The sequence below is a fragment of the Muntiacus reevesi genome, chromosome 10, assembly GCF_963930625.1.
Source record: "Muntiacus reevesi chromosome 10, mMunRee1.1, whole genome shotgun sequence".
NCBI classification, from domain to species: Eukaryota; Metazoa; Chordata; class Mammalia; order Artiodactyla; family Cervidae; genus Muntiacus; species Muntiacus reevesi.
In genome coordinates, this window is record NC_089258.1 from 14173721 (window position 1) to 14194296 (window position 20576).

A 20576-nucleotide genomic window follows, 5' to 3' on the forward strand; every position below is an offset into this window, starting at 1 on the left:
TCCAGTAAAGTATAAGTTAGGAAAATATATATATCCTTATTGGATTATGGTATATCCAGTATACTGAACTCCTCTGAGCATAGAAATAAAAGTGCTCTCAAAACAACAGTTCTAGATAATACCACCTGAGGAAAAACATCCAGTTAATGAAAGCAAATATCCATACTAACAGGAGGGGATCTAGGAGCTAAGTGCTAAAGAGGGCAAAGAGAACTTATAGGATGAAAATAGAAAAAATGCAGGTAGGGTGTATTGAATTAGCCAAATAAGCACAAGTCACGTGTTGGGAGAAGACTGGATTGACTTTTCAACCGGAGTACACACCAAAAAAAGAACAGCAGCATTCACATTCAAGACACTTGCAGCTAGGCTGGGGTAGGCTCTCTCATCCAAAGAATACCTTACGGTACGTTACATCCGAATTTCTCAAAGTTGTAATTAGGTACAAAGGCAACTCACAGCTTTACTGGCTTCAGGAATGGAGAGATGGCTCCTAACTCTAGTCAATTCTCTTAAAAAGCAAAACTTCTAAAACCCCCTTCATTTTAAATGGTAAAATCAGTCACAGTCACTGAACTTAAAACTAAAGCTGCAGTGTGATAAATGTTCCCACAGTAAGAGACTCAGCAGAGCACTTAACCCAGACACAGGGTGTCAAGAAAGGGACCCGAACAGCATGTGGGGGCTCATCAGGGGAGCAGGAGGCAGGATGTTGCAGACAACGGGAACAGCATGTGGGGGCTCATCAGGGGAGCAGGAGGCAGGATGTTGCAGACAACGGGAACAGCATGTGGGGGCTCATCAGGGGAGCAGGAGGCAGGATGTTGCAGACAACGGGAACAGCATGTGGGGGTTCATCAGGGGAGCAGGAGGCAGGATGTTGCAGACAACGGGAACAGCATGTGGGGGTTCATCAGGGGAGCAGGAGGCAGGATGTTGCAGACAACGGGAACAGCATGTGGGGGTTCATCAGGGGAGCAGGAGGCAGGATGTTGCAGACAACGGGAACAGCATGTGGGGGTTCATCAGGGGAGCAGGAGGCAGGATGTTGCAGGCAACGGGAACAGCATGTGCAAAGGCTGGGGCAAGAGGCTCTGTCAGTAGACAAAGCATAGACGAACAAGATAAAGCGCAGCTGCTTTAGGATCTAGCCAAATCAGGATTTACTCCCTTCTCTGGGCAAAGCGCTACAGTGAGTTCTTTTTAAATCACGAAAACAAACATCTTGGGGCATCGAGAGATAGAGACCAGCCAAAGGATTACTCTATTGGTGCTTTGTATTTTGACCTCACCATTTATATCCCTCCACTAGAGACATTCCTTTCTTTGTTCCTTCCTTCCTTCCTAAGATCTTCAGGAACACCCCTCTCTTAGGTGAGACTTACCTACAACTAACCCCTGCTGGCATGTTTGAGCAATGCTTCAACAGAAGCTGACGTTAACTCTTTTATCACCTTGTCTAGAGAAAAATGACAGACTACGATGACATCTAATCACCTGTATTACTTTATCAGGTTCAATAAAGGACATAGCTTCTTTATGGTCAGTAGTAAAAACATTTAAATAATATCAAGTGTAACTTCTAGGTAGAGCTTTCTCAAAGGAATTTGCCAGCTAGTACAACTATCTGCTACAATATGTATAAAGTGTCTTTAGGAGGGAAAACACACAATTCTGACTGGGGTTTACTAATGGACAGTAGACCACAATGCAACTTCCGGCTTCTCACAAGAAAAACATCATGAATGGTAAGTGTCAGGAGGACTGCAGGTTAAAAAAATAAATTTGACCAAGGCTGTCACCTTGCTTAAGCAAGCAGTAGATGCAGCTGAAAGAACCTTATAAGATTGATAAGGATATTGGACATTATTCTGAGTAATAGGAAGTCACTGGAGAATTCTAGCACAAAAGTGATGTAATTAGGTTTGTATTTTAGAAAGATTACATAGAAGCAGCACGTAAAATGAGTAGAAAACAGGAAGATCATACTGCAAGATAGATGATCATCTTTTAGAAATTGAGGCCTAGTTTAATGCATAAAAGAATGAAGAAAAGTGCCTAGATATGAGAGACACTAAAGACATAGAGTATATAATGTTTAGTGTCTGACTGAACATGAAGAGGGAGGAATTAAAGATGATATTCAGGTTCCCTGGTAAGATGGTGTTGCGCATCCCTGGTAGCTCAGCTGATAAAGAATCCACCTGCAATCCAGGAGACCCTGATTTGACTCCTGAGTCAGGAAGATTCACTGGAGAAGGGATAGGATACCAACTCCAGCATTTTGGGGCTTCCCTCGTGGCTCAGACAGTAAAGAATCCACCTGCAATGTGGGACACCTGGGTTCAATCCCTGGCTTGGGAAGATCCCTAGAGAAGGGAACAGCTACCCACTCCAGTATTCTTGCCCGGAGAATCCCATGGACAGAGAAGCCTAGACAACTACAGTCCTTGCGGTCCATGGGGTCACAAAGAGTCGGACATGACTGAGTGACTTTCACTTTCAGGTTTCTGATTAGGGAACTAGATGCATGGTACCACTGTGTACTAAAAGAAGGAACAGAACAATAAGGACATACCTAGACTGAAAGATGAATTAGTTTAGGGCATGTTGAGTAAAAGATACTTGAGGCACACAAGTGAAAATGTCCAGTGAGAATGTAGGCTAGGAGAAAGATCTGAGCTAAAGACACAGATGTGGGAACCATCAACAGATAGAAGGTATTTGTAGCCATGGAAAAGGATGAGCTAATCTAGGGAGGATGAAAAAAAATGAGGAGAAAAAAAAAAGGATTGGGCCAAGGACATAGGGATGTGAGAGCTACAGGGTACTTACCTGACCTGTGGATATTTAAACAAGGAGCAGAGGGAAGTTAATCAAGACAATAGTTTTGTTAAGGAAGTAAAGTCTTGCATTCAGGGAGAACTTGCACTGATTCTCTTGGGAAAAATGAGCAGACATGCAGCAGGGAATAGGAGGAGTGCCCACCCATTCGGTTCTTGGCTCTAGTTCCTAGGCTAAGTCTGCTACTTTCACAAGGACTACAATCATCCAAAATAAATAATCAGTAAGAAAGGACTGGCAAAATCACTGTTGTTCTAGTTTTCTTTTACTTAGTACTGTAATTCAAAACTGATACCATCTGTGCAGTGAAGCAGTGTATCTTACTTAAATATAAGAATCATTCTCATACCACTAATGTAATCCAAAAGCTCTAATGGAGCAGCAGAGACATACAAGTAATATCAGATGTAGTTTAACTGCTATAAAACACAATGATTCTACATGTTGGTTCCAGGTTTTAAAAATACTATAATATATGCGGTTTTGAATAAGACTGTACACACTGTAGCACGATTCTTAGATGACTTTTTTCTATTCAGGAAAAAAATACAGTTTTAGTCTGACTTTATAGGCACAAACCATCTACCCTAATTTTAACTTGACTTGAGCCTTAAGGGTACTCTTACAAAGTAACAAAAATGTACAAAACTAAGGTCAACTAATAGCTAGTTTCTAAAATGTACTGAATTTTTGAATGAACAATACTGAAGTCCCTATAATATGTAATGAGCTAGAACAAAATTAAAAATTTTCCAGTTTCAACTAGAACTTCCCCAAAGATGATAAACAGGTTCTTTCAAAAAACTCAATCTGATTCACCTAGAGGTTCAGTTCAGTCGCTCAGTTGTGTCTTTGTGACCCCCATGAACTGCAGCACACCAGGGTTCCCTGTCCATCACCAACTCTTGGAGCTTGCTCAAATTCATGTCTATCCAGTCAGTGTTGCCATCCAACCATCTCATCTGTTGTCCCCTTCTCCTCCTGCCTTCAATCTTTCCCAGCATCAGGGTCTTTTCCAATGAGTAGGTTCTTCTCACCAGGTGGCCAAGGTACTGCAGCTTCAGTCTCAGCATCAGTCCTTCCAATGAATATTCAGGACTGATTTCCTTTAGGACTGACTGGTTTGATTTCCTTGCAGTCCAAGGACTCTCAAGACTCTTCTCCAACATCACAGTTCAAAAGCATCAATTTTTCAGTGCTCAACTTTCTGTATGGTCCAACTCTCACATCCATACATGACCAATGGAAAAACCATGGCTTTGACTAGACAGACCTTTGTCGGCAATATCTATGCTTTTTAATATGCTGTCTAGGTTGGTTGTAGCTTTACTTCCAAGTAGCAAGTGTCTTTAAATTTCATGGCTTCAGTCACCATCTGCAGTGATTTTTGGAGTCCAAGAAAATAAAGTCTGTCACTGTTTCCATTGTTTCCCCATCTATTTGCCATGAAGTGATAGGACTAGATGCCACGATCTTCATTTTCTGAATGTTGAGTTTTAAGCCAATTTTTTCACTCTCCTCTTTTACTTTCCTAGTCGCTTTCCTGACTTCCCAAGTGGCTCAGATGGTAAAGAATCCGCCCGCAATGCGGGAGACCTGGGTTTGATCCCTGGGTTGGGAAGATCCCTTGGAGAAGGGAATGGCAACCCACTCCAGTATTCTTGCCAGGAAAATCCCATACAGAAGGAGTCTGGCAGACTACAGTTCCTGAGGTTGCAAAGAGTCAAACATGACTGAGCAACCTTCACTTCACTTCACTTCACTTCTTTCACTTTCATCAAGAGGCTCTTTAGTTCCTCTTTGCTTTCTGCCAAAGGGTAGTGTCATGTGCATATCCGAGGTTATTGATATTTCTCCTGGCAATCTTGATTGTTAACTGTTGTCAACTGCTTCATTAACAATTATTCTATTGCTAGATATAAGTTTAGATATAATCAATAACCAGTGTCCAAGGCGGCACTAGCAGTAAAGAGCCCAACTGCCAGTGCAGGAGACATGAGATGCAGGTTCACTCCCTGGGTCGGGAAGATCCCCTAAAGGAGCATAGCAACCCACTCCAGTATTCTCGCCTGGAGAATCCCATGGACAGAGAGGGCTGGTGGGTTATGGTCCAGAGGATCACAAAAAGCTGGACATGACTAAAGTGACTTAGCACGAATGCATATTCAATAACAAGACTCAGAACACATTTTAGTAAAAACTTGTCCAACTGCATACTGAAATTATTATTCAAAATCTTTTTTCTGAGGCCCAGAATTAGTACTATGCCTTAGTCAATACTTAACTTTTCTTCAAATAAGTATAGTACACTTTGTATACTAACAATATAGCTCTGTTTATTACCAACATAAAATCTGTATATACTTAAAATGCAGTTCCTTCTGAAAGTCTTTCCATTTTTATCTACCATCCATTCACAATGTATGTGTCACTGATACCACAGTTTCTTACCATCGTGTTTGTTTTCCTTTGCTGGTATATTTTTCCTGCACCTTCTACACAGGCAAGTACCTCTTCCCACAGCACACCATGAACTCATGGGAAATGGGGACTTTGTGGGAGGGGTGTGGATAATTGGGAAATTTTTAACATGGAGCATACTTTAGATGCTATATTTCTGGTGTGTGATAACTGTACTGTGGTCATTTAGGATGTCCTTATTCTTAGGCAATGAATACTGAAGTAGTGGGCAGGGTGGGGTGATATGCCACCATATCCACACTTATCAAATGTTAGCAAAATGAAATGAAAAGTGTGTGTGTGTGTACAGGTGGTCATCTACTGTCTTTCAATTTTTTTTTAAAGACAATTTGGAGGGGAAATGTCTGTGGTAAAAGAGTGGTGTCATCCCTACTGTCTGGGAGAAAGAGGAGGGGAAATGCTGCAGGGGATTCTGAGGGGGTTGTCGCTGTTATTCTGTCACTCAGCCATGTCTGACTCTTTGCGATCCCATGGACTACAGCACACCAGGCTTTCCCTGTCCTTCTACATCTCCCAGAGTTTGCTCAAACTCATGTCCATTGAGTCAATGATGTCATCCAACCATCTCATCCTCCATCATCCCCTTTCCCTCCTGCCTTCAATCTTTCCCTGTATCAGGGAATGAGTCAGCTCTTTCCATCAGGTAGCCAAAGTACTGGAGCTTCAACCTCAGCATCAGACCTTCCAATGAAAATTCAGGGTTGATTTTCTTCAGGATAGACTAGTTTGGTCTCCTTGGAGTCCAAGGGCCTCCAAGAGTTTCCTACAGCAACACAATTTGAAAACATCAGTTCTTCAGTGCTCAGCCTTTTTTATGGTCCAACTCTCACATTTGTAAATGACTGCTGGAGAAACCATAGCTTTGACTATATGGAACTTGTCAGCAAAGTAATGTCTTTGTTTTTTAATATGCTGTCTAGGTTTGCCATAACTTTTCTTCCAAGGGGCAAGTGTCTTTTAATTTCATGGCTGCAGTCACCATCCGCAGTGATTTTGGAGCCCAAGAAAATAGTCTGTCACTGTTTCCATTGTTTCCCCATCTATTTGCCATGAAGTGATGGGACCAGATAGCATGATCTTAGTTTTTTGAATGTTGAGTTTTAAGCAAAGTTTTTCACTCTCCTCTTTCACCTTCATCAAGAGGCTCTTTAGTTCCTCTTTGCTTTTGGCCATTAGGGTGGTGTTACCTGCATAGGTGAGGTTGTTGCTGTTTCTTCCGGAAATCTTGATTCCAGCTTGTGCTTCATCCAGCCCAGCATTTCACATGCTGTACTCTTTTATCCGTATGGGTACTTCCTTACAGGCGTGAAAGATTCCTGACCCACATTTAGAGGGGCTCCAGAACCCTTCAGCCTGAGTGCTGTGGCCAGCCTCCTCCCCAGTGCTGGATGCAAGAGTTGTTTCCCAAGTTCTGGACTGACCTGTCCAGGTAGCTCACATCTCCTGGTGAGGGGTGACAGCCACAGTACCTGTCATTATTATCTCTTTGTAAGGCTTTGCGCACACAAATCACTTGATATTAGTGTCCAACTGACTCTATATTCTCCCAAGTACAAGGAATCAAAAAGAAATTAGGTTCCTTAATATCCTGTTTAACATTATATTAAACAATTATCAGGTGGCATATTTACCCCCACCACCTTCCTATCTTACCCTCCTGTCCCCACTCACTTGAAAAACTAGATCATTAGATTCAAGCAGAAGAAAAATCTGATTAGTGTGAGGAATCAAACATAGGGAGAAGAAAAGAAAAAGAGATCAAAGTAAAAGGAAAATTTAAGTAAAAGGAAAATTTAAGCCAAAAAAATTAAAAAGGAATATGAAAGATAATAATAAGGCAATATTGTTGGATGTATGACCAAGAAGAAGAAGCCTGCAGGAAATAAATTTAATCTCTTGCTTAAATTGATCACTAAACCACAGCTCTCAGTATAACTAACAACTTTAAAATCCCAGTCCGCAGACATGTGGTTATCCCACCCTGGTACTTGTTATGCCAAATATTACTGCTGACTTGGGGTGCTCCTGAGTCAACTGAGAGGACCACCATCATTTCCATTCCCTGCCAAGAGACACATTAGTGACTGGGGGCTGGAACGAGAGCCAGTGGCAAATATACCACAGCAGCAGGCCAAGGATTACACAAAAGAAGTCTGGTGTTGAGGTTAAAATTAAATGAAATGAAGAGAAATAAAGACAAAGGAGGATGAAAAGAACAAACACAGCATCAGTGTGGGTTCTCTCTACACATAGGGAAAGCAAACATCTGGAATTATTTGGTGCTGAGTGCCACCAAATGTAAGGTTTTGTTCCCCTCTTATGATTACTTCTTAGTAACACCATACAAAGAAAAAAATAAGACCTACAGGCTAAAATGAAGGAGAGTGGTTAAAGTGGGTAACAATAACCATTACACACACACACACACACACATTTTTAAAGTAACAGAGCAGTTAACCTCACAGAGACTATTCCTGACTGACTTGGAGAGATGTTCATCCTAAATTCTGAAGTCAGTGAAGAAGTTGCAGAAGATATGTATAATCACATGCTAACATTTTTGCAAAATTACGCCTCTACAGGCACAGGAAAAGTTTTTAAATGATTTCAAAAGAAATGCTCATATTATGAGTGATTTTTACCTCTTTTACATTTTTCATGCACTTTTTTAATGTAATTAAAACAAAAATAACAAAAAAAAAATCACTTAAAATTCCTTAAAGAAAAAACATCCCCTTCCAGGTCACTCACTCTTCGTGTGTGTGTGTGTGGACACGCACACGCACACGTGCACACTCAGTCATGTCCGACTCTTTAAGCCATGAACTGTAGCACGCCAGGCTCCTCTGTCCATAAAATTTTCCAGGCAAGAATGCTGGAGTGGGTTGCCATTTCCTACTCCAAGAAATCTTCCTGACCCAGGGAATGAACTGATGTCTCTTGTTTCTCCTGCATCGGCAGGTGGATTCTTTACCACTAAGCCACCTGGGATGTTCAATCTACAAACAACTCCTTTCACATAGAATACAGCTCTGAGTCAGTTGTCCACTCAGGGAAGGAAGTGCCAGAGGGGCAGCCAGCTGCATTATGGTACAAAAAACACACGCTGTGAAGATCAACTGAAAGAACTTGAATCCAGCATCTCTATTCACTAGTTCAGTGGCCCAGGAAAACTACACGAAAATTTCTTTTTTGTTTTCTTCCCAATGGCAATTTTATTTTTTTTTTCTTTTTTCTTTTCTTTTTTTTTTTTATTAGTTGGAGGCTAACCACTTCACAACATTGCAGTGGTTTTGTCATACACTGACATGGATCAGCCATGGAGTCACATGTGTTCCCCATCCCGGTTCCCCCGAGTGTTACCTGCAGCTGGCTTTGGGAGTGGAACAATAAATACCACACAGGGTTGTCTGGAGGACTCTGAAGACCAGGTCCCACACATGACAAAACGGACCGGTGGGCTAGTTACCGTGGAGACTATGACCCTCCTGAACAATTCTGTACAGTTTATTCTCTCATGAAATATTTGTTCCTAATAATGCCAGACTGCCATTTCTACTGACCTCCCCTCACTCTATAATTCCACAGATTAATTAGTGCTCAGGAGAACAACCTGGATACTGATGCTTCCTTCTAAAGCATCTGCATCTACTACCTCCAGGAGTGAGCAGAGCAAACATCCAGAATAGTAAAATAGGGAAAAGTGTGTCAGGGTATAAAGGCATGTTTATCCAAGTTCTTCATCCTATGAACACATAGCATGCCCAGCAGAAGTAGAAAACATTTTCTAGGGGCACACACTACAGAACCATGACCAAAAGAATAGCTTGATAATTGCAAATACAGTTACAGACTCAGCTTGACATATTATACTTTAACGGAGTTTGCACTGTAATTGGTGTTCACTTATCAGTTTCAAAAACTTTAAGGATATCCACCAACAACTTTAATATTCATAAGTATGCCTTGAATCTATAGAAGTCTGGAGCCACTGAGACAGAAAATAGTGAGATGTCTGAAGCAACTAGTTAGAAAAATGCTGCCAAGAAAGGCTTTCTACAATGATGAAAATTTTTGCTCTATATTTATGCCATCTAATTCTTTGCAAACAAATATGGAAAAGCTCTATACAGTCAGCAAAAGCAAGATCTAAAGCTTACTGTGGCTCAGACCATGAACTCCTTAGTGCAAAACACAGACTTAAATTGAAGAAAGTAGGGAAAACCACTAAGCCATTCAGGTACAACTTAAATCAAAACCCTTACAATTATACAGTGTAAGTGACAAATAGATTCAAGCGATTAGATCTGATAGACAGTGTACCTGAACTATGGAAGGAGGGTCATAACACTGGACGGGAGGCAGAGATTAAGACCATCCTCAAGAAAAAGAAAATGCAAAAAGGCAAAATGGTTGACTGAGAGGCCTTAGAAATAGCTGAGAAAAATAGAGAAGCAAAAGGAGAAAAGGAAAGATATTCCCATCTGAATGCAGAGATCTAAGAATTCCATTTTAAGTCTGAATTTGGCAATAAGGAGTTTATGATCTGAGTCACAGTAAGCTCCGGTCTTGTTTTTGCTGACTGTATAGAGCTTCTCCATCTTTGGCTGCAAAGAATATAATCAATCTGATTTTGGTGTTGAACATCTGGTGAGGTCCATGTGTAGAGTCTTCTCTTGTTTTGTTGGAAGAGGGTGTTTACTATGACCAGTGCATTCTCTTGACAAAATTCTGTTAACCTTTGCCCTGATTTATTTTGTACTCCAAGGCTAAATTTGCCTGTTACTTCAGGTATTTCTTGACTTCCTACTTTTGCATTCCAGTCTCCTATAGTGAAAAAGATATCTTTTTGGGGTGTTCGTTCAACTTCAGCTTCTTCAGCATTACTAGTTGGGGCATAGACTTGGATTATTGTGATACTGAATGGTTTGCCTTAGAAATAAAGAGAGACCATTCTGTTGTTTTTGAGATTGCATCCAACTACTGCATTTCGGACCCTTTTGTTGACTATGATGGCCACTCCATTTCTTCTTAGTAATACTTCTAAGTATTCTAAATAATCTAAGTATTCTAAGTACTTCTAAGTATTCTAAGAAGTTCATACTTCTCCCACAGTAATAGATATAATGGTCATCTGAGTTAAATTCACCCATTCCAGGCTACTTTAGTTCACTGATTCCTAAAAGGTCAATGTTCACTCTTGCCATCCGCTGTTTGACCACTTCCAATTTGCCTTGATTCATGGACTTAACATTCCAGGTTCCTATGCAATATTGCTCTTTACAGCATTGGACTTTACTTCCATCACCAGTCACATCCACAACTGGGTGTTATTTTTGCTTTGGCTCCATCTCTTCATTCTTTCTGGAGTTATTTCTCTGCTGATCTAAAGTAGCATACTGGGAACCTAACAACCTGAGGAGTTCATCTTTCAGTGTCATATCTTTCTGCCTTTTCATACTGTTCATGGGGTTCTCAAGGCAAGAATAATGAAGTGGTTTGACATTCCCTTCTCCAGTGGACCACATTTTGTCAGAACTCTCCACCATGACCCGTCGATCTTCGGTGGCCCTACACAGCATGGCTCATAGTTTCACTGAGTTAGACAAGGCTGTGGTCCATGTGATCAGACTGGTTAGTTTTCAGTGATTGTGGTTTTCAGTCTTTCTGCCCTCTGATGGAAAAGGATAAGAGGCTTATGGAAGCTTCCTGATGGGAGAGACTGACTGAGGGGGAAACAGGGTCTTATTCTGATGGGCAGGGTCATGCTCAGTGAATCTTTAATCCATTCTGTCCTTCTTGCCAAATTCAGACTCAAACTGAAGAAAGTAGGGAAAACCACTACACCCTTCAGGTATGACATAAAGCAAATCCCTTACGATTATACAGTTGAAGTGACAAATAGATTCAAGGGATTAGATCTGATAGAGTGCCTGAAGAACTATGGACGGACATTCATGACATTGTACAGGAGGCAGGGATCAACACCATCCCCAAGAAAAAGAAATGCAAAAAGGCAAAATGGTTGTCCGAGGAGGCCTTACAAACAGCTATGAAATGAAGACAACTGAAAGACAAAGGAGAAAAGGAAAGACATGCCAATTTGAATGCAGAATTCCAAAGAATAGCAAGGAGAGATATAAAGACTTCCTCAGTGATAAATGCAAAGAAATAGAGGAAAACAATAGAATGGGAAAAACTAGAGGTCTCTTCAAGAAAATTAGAGATACCAAGGGAATATTTCATGCAAAGATGGCACAATAAAGGACAGAAATGGTATGGCCCTAATAGAAGCAGAAGCTATTAAGAAAAGATGGCAAGATTACACAGAAGAACTATACAAAAAATATCTTCATGACCCAGATAATCACCATGGTGTGACCTCTCACCTAGAGCCAGACATTCTGGAATGCGAAGTGGGCCTTAGGAAGCATCACTAAGAACAAAGCTAGTGGAGGTGATGGATACCAGTTGAGCTATTTCAAATCCTCAAAGATGATGGTGTGAAAGTGCTGCACTCAAAATGACAGCAAATTTGGAAAACTCAGCAGTGACCACGTGACTGGAAACCACATTTTCATTTCAAGCTCAAAGAAAGGCAATGCAAAACAATGCACAAACTACTGCACAACTGCACTCAGCTCACACATTAGCAAAGAAATGCTCAAATTCTCCAAGTCAGGCTTCAACAGCAGGTGAACCATGAACTTCCAGATGTTCAAGCTGGCTTTAGAAAAGGCAGAGGAATCAGAGATCAAATTGCCAACATTCATCGGATCATCGAAAAAGCAACAGAGTTCCAGAAAAACATCTACTTCAGCTTTATTGACTATGCCAAAGCCTTTGACTGTGTGGATCACAACAAACTGTGGAAAATTTTCCAAGAGATGGGAATACCAAACCACCTGACCTGCCTCCTGAGAAATCTGTCTGCAGGTCAAGAAGCAACAATTAGAACTGTACATGGAACAATGGACTGGTTCCAAATCGGGAAAGGAGTATGTCAAGGTTGTATATTGTCACCCTGATTATTTAACTTATATGCAGAGTACATCATGAGAAATGCTGGACTAGATGAAGTACAAGCTGGAATCAAGACTGCTGGTAGAAATATCAATAACCTCAGATATGCCAATGACACCACCCTTATGGCAGAAAATGAAGAACTAAAGAGCCTCCTGATAAAAGTAAAAGAGGAGAATGAAAAAGTCGGCTTAAAGCTCAACATTCAGAAAACTAAGATATGGCATCTGGTCCCATCACTTCATGGCAAATAGATGAGGAAACAGTGGAAACAGTGAGAGACTTTATTTTATGGGGCTCCAAATCAATGCAGATGGTGACTGCAGCCATGAGATTAAAAGATGCCTGCTCCTTGGGAGAAAAGCTATGATCAACCTAGACAGTATATTAAAGAGCAGAGACATTACTTTGCCAACAAAGGTTCGTCTAATAAAAGCTATGGATTTTCCAGTAGTCATGTATGGATATGAGAGTTGGACTATAAAGAAAGCTGAGTGCTAAAGAACTGATGCTTTTGAAGTGTGGTGTTGGAGAAGACTCTTGAGAATTCCCTGGACAGCAAGATCCTACCAGTCCATTCTAAAGAAAATCGGTCATGAATAGTCATTGGATGGACTGATGCTGAAGACGAAACTCCAATATGTTGGCCACCTGATGTGAAGAACTGACTCAATGGAGACCTTGATGCTGGGAAATATTGAAGGTGGGAGGAGAAGAGGACAACAGAGGATCAGATGGTTGGATGGCATCACTAACTCAATGCACATGGGTTTGAGTAAATTCCATGAGTTGGTGATGGACAAGAGGTCTGGCATGCTACAGTCCACGGAGTCGCAAAGAGTCAGACACGACTGAGCAACTGAACTGAAGTGAACTGAACTGAAGAACAGCAAGGAGAGATAAGAAAGCCTTTTTAAGCAAACAATGCAAAGAAATAGGAAAACAATAGAATGGGGCAGGCTAGAGATCTCTGCAAGAAAATCAGAGATACCAACGGAACATTTCATGCAAAGATGGGCACAATAAAGGCACAATTAAGATGTGGCAAGAATTCACAGAAGAACTATACAAAAAAGATCTTCATGACCCAGATAAGCACAGTGGTGTAATCACTGACCTAGAGCCAGACATCCTGGAATGTGAAATCAAGTGGGCCTTAGGGTGCATCACTTTGAACAAAGTTAGTTGAGGTGATGGAATTCTAGCTGAGCTACTACAAATCCTAAAAGATGATGCTGTGAAAGTGCTGCACTCAAAATGACAGTAAATTTGGAAAACTCAGCAGTGGCCACAGAACTGGAAAAGGTCAGTTTTCATTCCAATCCCAAAAAAGGGCAAATCCAAAGAATGTTCAAAGTGAAAGTGAAAGTCACTCAGTCGTGTCCAACTCCTTGCAACCCCATGGACTATTCAGTCCATGGAGTTCTCCAGGCCAGAATACTGGTGTGGGTAGCCATTCCCTTCTCCAGGGGATTTTCCCAACCCAGGTATCAAAGTGAGGTCTCCCACATTGCATGCGGATTCTTTATCACTTGAAAAAAGAAAAGCCCAAAGAATGTTCAAACTACTGCACAACTGCACTCCTGAGAAACCTGTATGCAGGTCAAAAAACAACAGTTATAACCAGCCATGGAACAAGAGTAGTTCCAAATTGGGAAAGCAGTAAGTCAAGGTTGTATATTGTCACCTGCTTCTTTAACTTACATCCAGAGGTCAGTTCAGTTCAGTCATTCCAAATCTCTGTGATCCCATGGACTGCAGCACTCCAGGCCTCCCTGTCCATCATCAACTCCGAGAGTTTACTCAAACCCATGTCCACTGAGTCGGTGATGCCAACCAACCATGTCTGTCATCTCCTTCTTCTCTCGCCTTCAATCTTTCCCAGCATCAGTGTCTTTTCGAATGAGTCACTTCTTTGCATCAGGTGGCCAAAGTATTGGAGCTTCAGCTTCAGCATCAGTCCTTCCAATGAATATTCAAGACCGATTTCCTTTACAATCTCCTTGCTGTCCAAGGAATGGACAAAAGTCTTCTCCAACACCACAGTTCAAAAGCATCAATTCTTCAGTGCTCAGCTTTCTTTACAGTCCAACTCTCACATCCATACATGACTACTGGAAAAACCAGTTTTGACTAGGCAGACATTTGTTGGCAAAGTAATTTCTCTGGCTTTTAACAAGCTGTCTAGGTTGGTCATAACTTTTCTTCCAAGCAGCAAGCAGCTTTTAATTTCATGGCAGTACTCATCATCTGCAGTGATTTTGGAGTCCCCCAAAATAAATTCTGTCACTGTATCCATTGTTTCCCCATCTATTTGCCATGAAGTGATGGGACCAGATGCCATGATCTTAATTTTCTGAATGTTGAGTTTTAAGCCATCTTTTTCACTCTCTTCTTTCACTTTCATCAAGAGGCTCTTTAGTTCTTCTTTACTTCCGCCATAAGGGTGGTGTCATCTATTGATATTTCTCCCAGCAATCTTGATTCCAGCTTGTGCCTCATCCAGTCCAGTATTTCTCATGATGTACTCTAAAAATAAGTTAAATAAGCAAGGTGACAATACACAGCCTTTTTTTTTTTTTCATTTATTTTTATTAGTTGGAGGCTAATTACTTTACAATATTGTAGTGGTTTTTGTCATACATTGACTTGAATTAGCCATGAATTTACATGTATTCCCCATCCCGATCCCCCCTCCCACCTCCCTCTCCACCCGCTCCCTCTGGGTCTTCCCAGTGCACCAGGCCCGAGCACTTGTCTCATGCATCCAACCTGGGCTGGTGATCTGTTTCACCTTAGATAATATACATGTTTCGATGCTGTTCTCTTGAAACATCCCACCCTCGCCTTCTTCCACAGAGTTCAAAAGTCTGTTCCGTATATCTGTGTCTCTTTTTCTGTTTTGTGTATAGGGTTATCGTTACCATCTTTCTAAATTCTATATATATGTGTTAGTATATTGTAATGGTCTTTATCTTTCTGGCTTACTTCACTCTGTATAATGGGCTTCAGTTTCATCCATCTCATTAGAACTGATTCAAATGAATTCCTTTTAATGGCTGAGTAATATTCCATGGTGTATATGTACCAGAACTTCCTTATCCATTCGTCTGCTGATGGGCATCTAGGTTGCTTCCATGTCCTGGCTATTATAAACAGAATACACAGCCTTTTAATACTCCTTTCCTGATTTGGAACCAGTCCACTGTTCCATGTACAGTTCTAACTGTTGCTTTTTGACCTGCATACAGATTTCTCAGGAGGCAGGTCAGGTGATCTGGTATTCCCATCTCTTGAAGAATTTTCCACAGTTTGTTGTGATCCACACAGTCAAAGGTTTTGGCATAGTCAATTAAGCAGAAGTAGATGTTTTTCTGGAGCTCTCTTGCTTTTTCGATGATCCAACAGATGTTGGCACAGTACATCATGTGAAATGCTGGGCTGGATGAAGCATAAGCTGAAATCAAGATTGCTGGGAGAAATATCAAAACCTCATATATGCAGATGACACTACTCTTTTGGCAGAAAGCGATGAGGAACTGAAGGTGAAAGAGGAGAGTGAAAAAGCTGGCTTAAAACTCAACATTCATGTCAATGCTGATTCATGTCAATGTATGGCAAAAGTCACTACAATATTGTAAAGCAATTAGCCTCCAGTTAAAATAAATAAATTAGAAAAAAAACAATGTTCAAAAACTAATAACATGGCATCCAGTCCTATCACTTCATGGCAAATATGATGGGGAAACAATGGAAACAGTGACGGACTTTATTTTCTTGGGCTCCAAAATCACTGCAGATGGTGACTGCACCATGAAATTAAAAGATTCTTGCTCCTGGGAAGAATAGCTATACCTAGACAGAGTATTAAAAAGCAGAGTCATTACTTCGGGGTCAAAGGTCCACAAAGTCAAAGCTATGGTTTCTCCAGTAGTTATATATGGATATGAGAGTTGTACCATAAGGACGTTGAGCACCAAGGAACTGAGGAATTGATGCTTTTGAACAGTGGTGTTGGACAAGACTCTTGAGAGTCCCTTGGACTGCAAGGAGATCAAACAAGTATATCCTAAAGAAATTAACCCTAAATATTCATTGGAAGGACTGATGCTGAAGCTGAAACTCCAGTACTTTGGCCACCTGATGTGAAGAGCCGATTCACTGAAAAAGACCCTGTTTCTGGGAAAGACTGAAGGCAGGAGGAGAAGAGGACAACAGAGGATGAGACGGTTGGATGGCATCACTGACTCAATGGACATGAGTTTGAGCAAGCTCCGGGAGATGGTGAAGGACAGGGAAGCCTGGTATGGTGCAGTCCATGGGGTCAGAACATGTCAGACATGACTAGTGACTGAACAACAACCACCACATCCCTAAACACATGAGAGGTGACTAGTGCCTGTGAGGAACTTAATTTTGATTTATATTCAATTTTAACTAATTTAATTTGTATCATGATGTGTGGCTACTGACTATGGTATTGGATGGCACAGATCTAGAACACCAGGTTAACAATTTCTGCTAACTCAGAAGAGATGGTATGTGGATAAGTTAGCAAAGTTTGAAAGCTAACAGACAAGAAGAGAAACAAGACACATAAAAAACAACAACAAAAAGTCCAGCACCATGTTACTGATAATATTCTCCTGGTTCACATAGGATTCACCTTGATAAAGCTGTGGTCCTAGTCTGATCTCAAGCTGTCGTAACTCAGGGTGAAATAACAAAAAACCATAGAGTGGGTGGTTTAAACGACACAAGTTTATTTTTTAATAGTTTTAGAAGCTAAAAAGCCAAAAGTTTCTGGACAAATTTGTTCCTGGTGAGATCCTCTTCCCTGCCATCTCTGTGTACTCACATGACCTCTTCTTTGGTGTGTGCAGGAAAAGAGATCTCTTCCCTCTTTCTATAAGGCCACCAGACATATCAGATTAGATTCCACTCTGGCTTCCCTAGTGTCTCAGAAGGTTAAGAATCAGTCTATAATGCAGGAGACCTGGGTTGAATCCCTGTGTTGAGAAGATCCCCTGGAGAAGGGAATGGCAACCCACTCCAATATTCTTGCCTGGAGAATCCCATGGTCAGAGAAGCCTGAAGAACTAGAGCCCAAGGGTTCACATGATTCAGACATGACTGAGCAACTAACACATCAGTTCAGTTCAGTTCAGTTCAGCCGCTCAGTCATGTCCAACTCTGCGATCCCATGGACTGCAGCACGCCAGGCCTCCTGTCCATCACCAACTCACGGAATTTACTCAAACTCATGTCCATTGAGTCAGTAATGCCATCCAACCATGTCATCCTCTGTCGTCCCCTTCTCCTCCTGCTTTCAATCTTTCTTAGCATCAGGGTATTTTCAAATAAGTCAGCTCTTCGCATCAGGTATTGGAGTTTCAGCTTCAGCATCAGTCCTTCCAATGAACACCCAGGACTGATCTCCTTTAGGATGGACTGGTTGAATCTCCTTGCAGTCCAAGGGACTCTCAAGAGTCTTCTCCAACACCACAGTTCAAAAGCATCAATTATTTGGCATTCAGCTTTCTTTATAGTCCAACTCTCACATCCATACATGACCACTGGAAAAACCATAGCGTTGACTAGATGGACCTTTGTTGGCAAAGCAATGTCTCTGCTTTTTAATATGCTATCTAGGTTGGTCATAACTTTCCTTCCAAGGAGTAAGCATCTTTTAATTTCATGGCTGCAGCACCAACTACAGTGATTTTGGAGCCCAAAAACATAAAGTCTGACACTGTTTCCACTGTGTCCCCATCTATTTCCCATGTAGTGATGGGACAAGATGCCATGATCTCAGTTTTCTGAATGTTGAGCTTTAAGCCAACTTTTTCACTTTCCTCTTTCACTTTCATCAAGAGGCTTTTTAGTTCCTCTTTACTTTCCACCATAAGGGTGGTGTCATCTGCATATTTGTGGTTATTGATATTTCTCCCAGCAATCGTGATTTCAGCTTGTGCTTCATCCAGCCCAGGGTTTCTCATGATGTACTCTGCATATAAGTTAAGTAAGCAGGGTGACAATATACAGCCTTGACATACTCCTTTTCCTATTTGGAACCAGTTTGTTGTTCTATGTCCAGTTCTAACTGTTGCTTCCTGACCTGCATATAGGTTTCTCAAGAGGCAGGTCAGGTGGTCTAGTATTCCCACCTCTTTCAGAATTTTTCACAGTTTATTGTGATCCACACAGTCTAGTTAAGGCTATGATTTTTTTTCAGTAGTCATGTATGGGAATGGGGGCAGGAGGATAAGGGGACAACAGAGGATGAGATGGTTGGATGGTATCACCAACACAATGGACATGGGTTTGGGTGGACTCTGGGAGTTGGTGATGGACAGGGAGGCCTGACGTGCTGCGGTTCATGGGGTCGCAAAGAGTCGGACACAACTGAGCGACTGAACTGAACTGAACTAGATGGACATTTGCTGGCAAAGTAATGTCTCTGCTTTTTAATATGCTGTCTAGGTTGATTTTAACTTTTCTTCCAAGGAGTAAGTGGCTTTTTATTTCATGGCTACAGTCACCATCTGCAGTGATTTTGGAGCCCCAAAAAATAAAGTCTGCCACAGTTGCCACTGTTTCTCAATTTGTTTGCCACAAAGTGATGGGACCAGATGACATTATCTTTGTTTTCTGAATGTTGAGCTTTAAGCCAACTTTTTCACAAACATATCATTTAATCTTAATTATCTCTCTAAAGGGCCTATCTCCAAATACAGTCACACTAGGGGTTAGGGTTTCAGCCTATGAATTGGGGGGGGGGGGGCAGTGACAAAATTCAGTCTCTGCTCAAGCTTCCATTCTCCCTTAACTAGCTTTTTAATCATAAGTTCTAATATTTCATGAGCCATATTTCCTGCCCTTAATTCATAATCTTCTAGAGGCTTAGTTTTCTGCCTTCTCTCACCACAAGACCAGTTTACACCTGAGTAAGGTTTTAACCTTGCCATCAGACAACTCTGAAATTCATTGAAAGTAAAACTTATCTTTGGTCCTCAAAAGTGACTTCTTTCCTCTTTAACTATGCAGAAAGGCGTTAGCACAGCAGGTCCAAGACCACTCTCCTTAGAAAGAACCTCTTGCAAAGGATAGTTTGGGAGTTTGGGATGGGCATGTACACACTGCTATATTTAAAATGGATAACCAACAAGGACCTACTGTATGGCACATAAAACTGTTCACTGTTATGTGACAGCCCAGATGGAAGGTGAGTTTGGGGGAGAACTGATACATGTATATGTATGGCTGAGTCCCTTTCCTGTTCACCTGGAACTATCATAACAATGTTAATCAGCTATACCCCAATACAAATAAAAAGTTTTTTTAAAAAAAAAGAACGAAAAAACTTGCAAGGGTGGCCCTTGGCTCGGGCCTGAAAACTTGGATACTGTAATAGTTCCTATCAACCTAACTCTAAGATGGACTCTCTCTTCCGGGCAGGTGGCATTCAGCCGGCCAGTCGGGGTGACGGGATCTCTGTCCTAGTACCACGGCCCACTCTGTCTGAAACCTCTTGGAGAAGGCCCCGGCGCTGGTCAATGCTGCTGTGACTTACTCCAAGCCTCGATTGGCCACGTTTTGGTACTATGCCAAGGTTGAGCTGGTTCCTCCAACCCCTGCTGAGATCCCTACAGCAATTCAGAGCTTGAAAAAAAATTATCAACAGTGTTAAAACCGGTAGCTTCAAACAGGTCACTGTTAAGGAAGCTCTACTGAATGGTTTGGTGGCCACTGATGTGTGGATGTGATTTTATGTTGGCGAGATCATAGGCAAGCGTGGCATCATTGGCTATGATGTTTGAAGACCAATTTTTAACATGTGATTATATTTGCTTTATTATTCAAATGTTCTTGGACCATGTGTGAGCAGACTGCTATTTGAATAAAATAAGACAATGTGTCAAAAAAAAAAAAAAGATGGACTCTTTCTGCACAAACTGTACAAACAATGTCACTGATCGTGAACATCTGCTTTCCTTCCAGGGGTTTGAAATTTTGATACTTGCTAGACAGTGGATGTGGAGAAGGCAATGGCAACCCACTCCAGTACTCTTGCCTGGAACATCCCATGGACAGAGGAGCCTGGTAGGTTGCAGTCCATGGGGTCGTGAAGAGTTGGACACGACTGCATGACTTCACTTTCAAGCATTGGAGAAGGAAATGACAACCTACTCCAGTGTTCTTACCTGGAGGATCTCAGGGACGGCGCA

The 20576-nt window shown here is 41.5% G+C and overlaps 1 protein-coding gene and 1 pseudogene across 5 annotated transcripts in view; one reads left to right on the forward strand and one right to left on the reverse strand.

Moving 5' to 3' along the window:
* Positions 1-20576, reverse strand: part of FANCC (FA complementation group C) — a 308295-nt gene that overhangs the window by 249528 nt on the left and 38191 nt on the right. The window lies entirely within an intron of this gene.
* Positions 19874-20231, forward strand: LOC136176838 (ATP synthase subunit g, mitochondrial pseudogene; annotated as a pseudogene).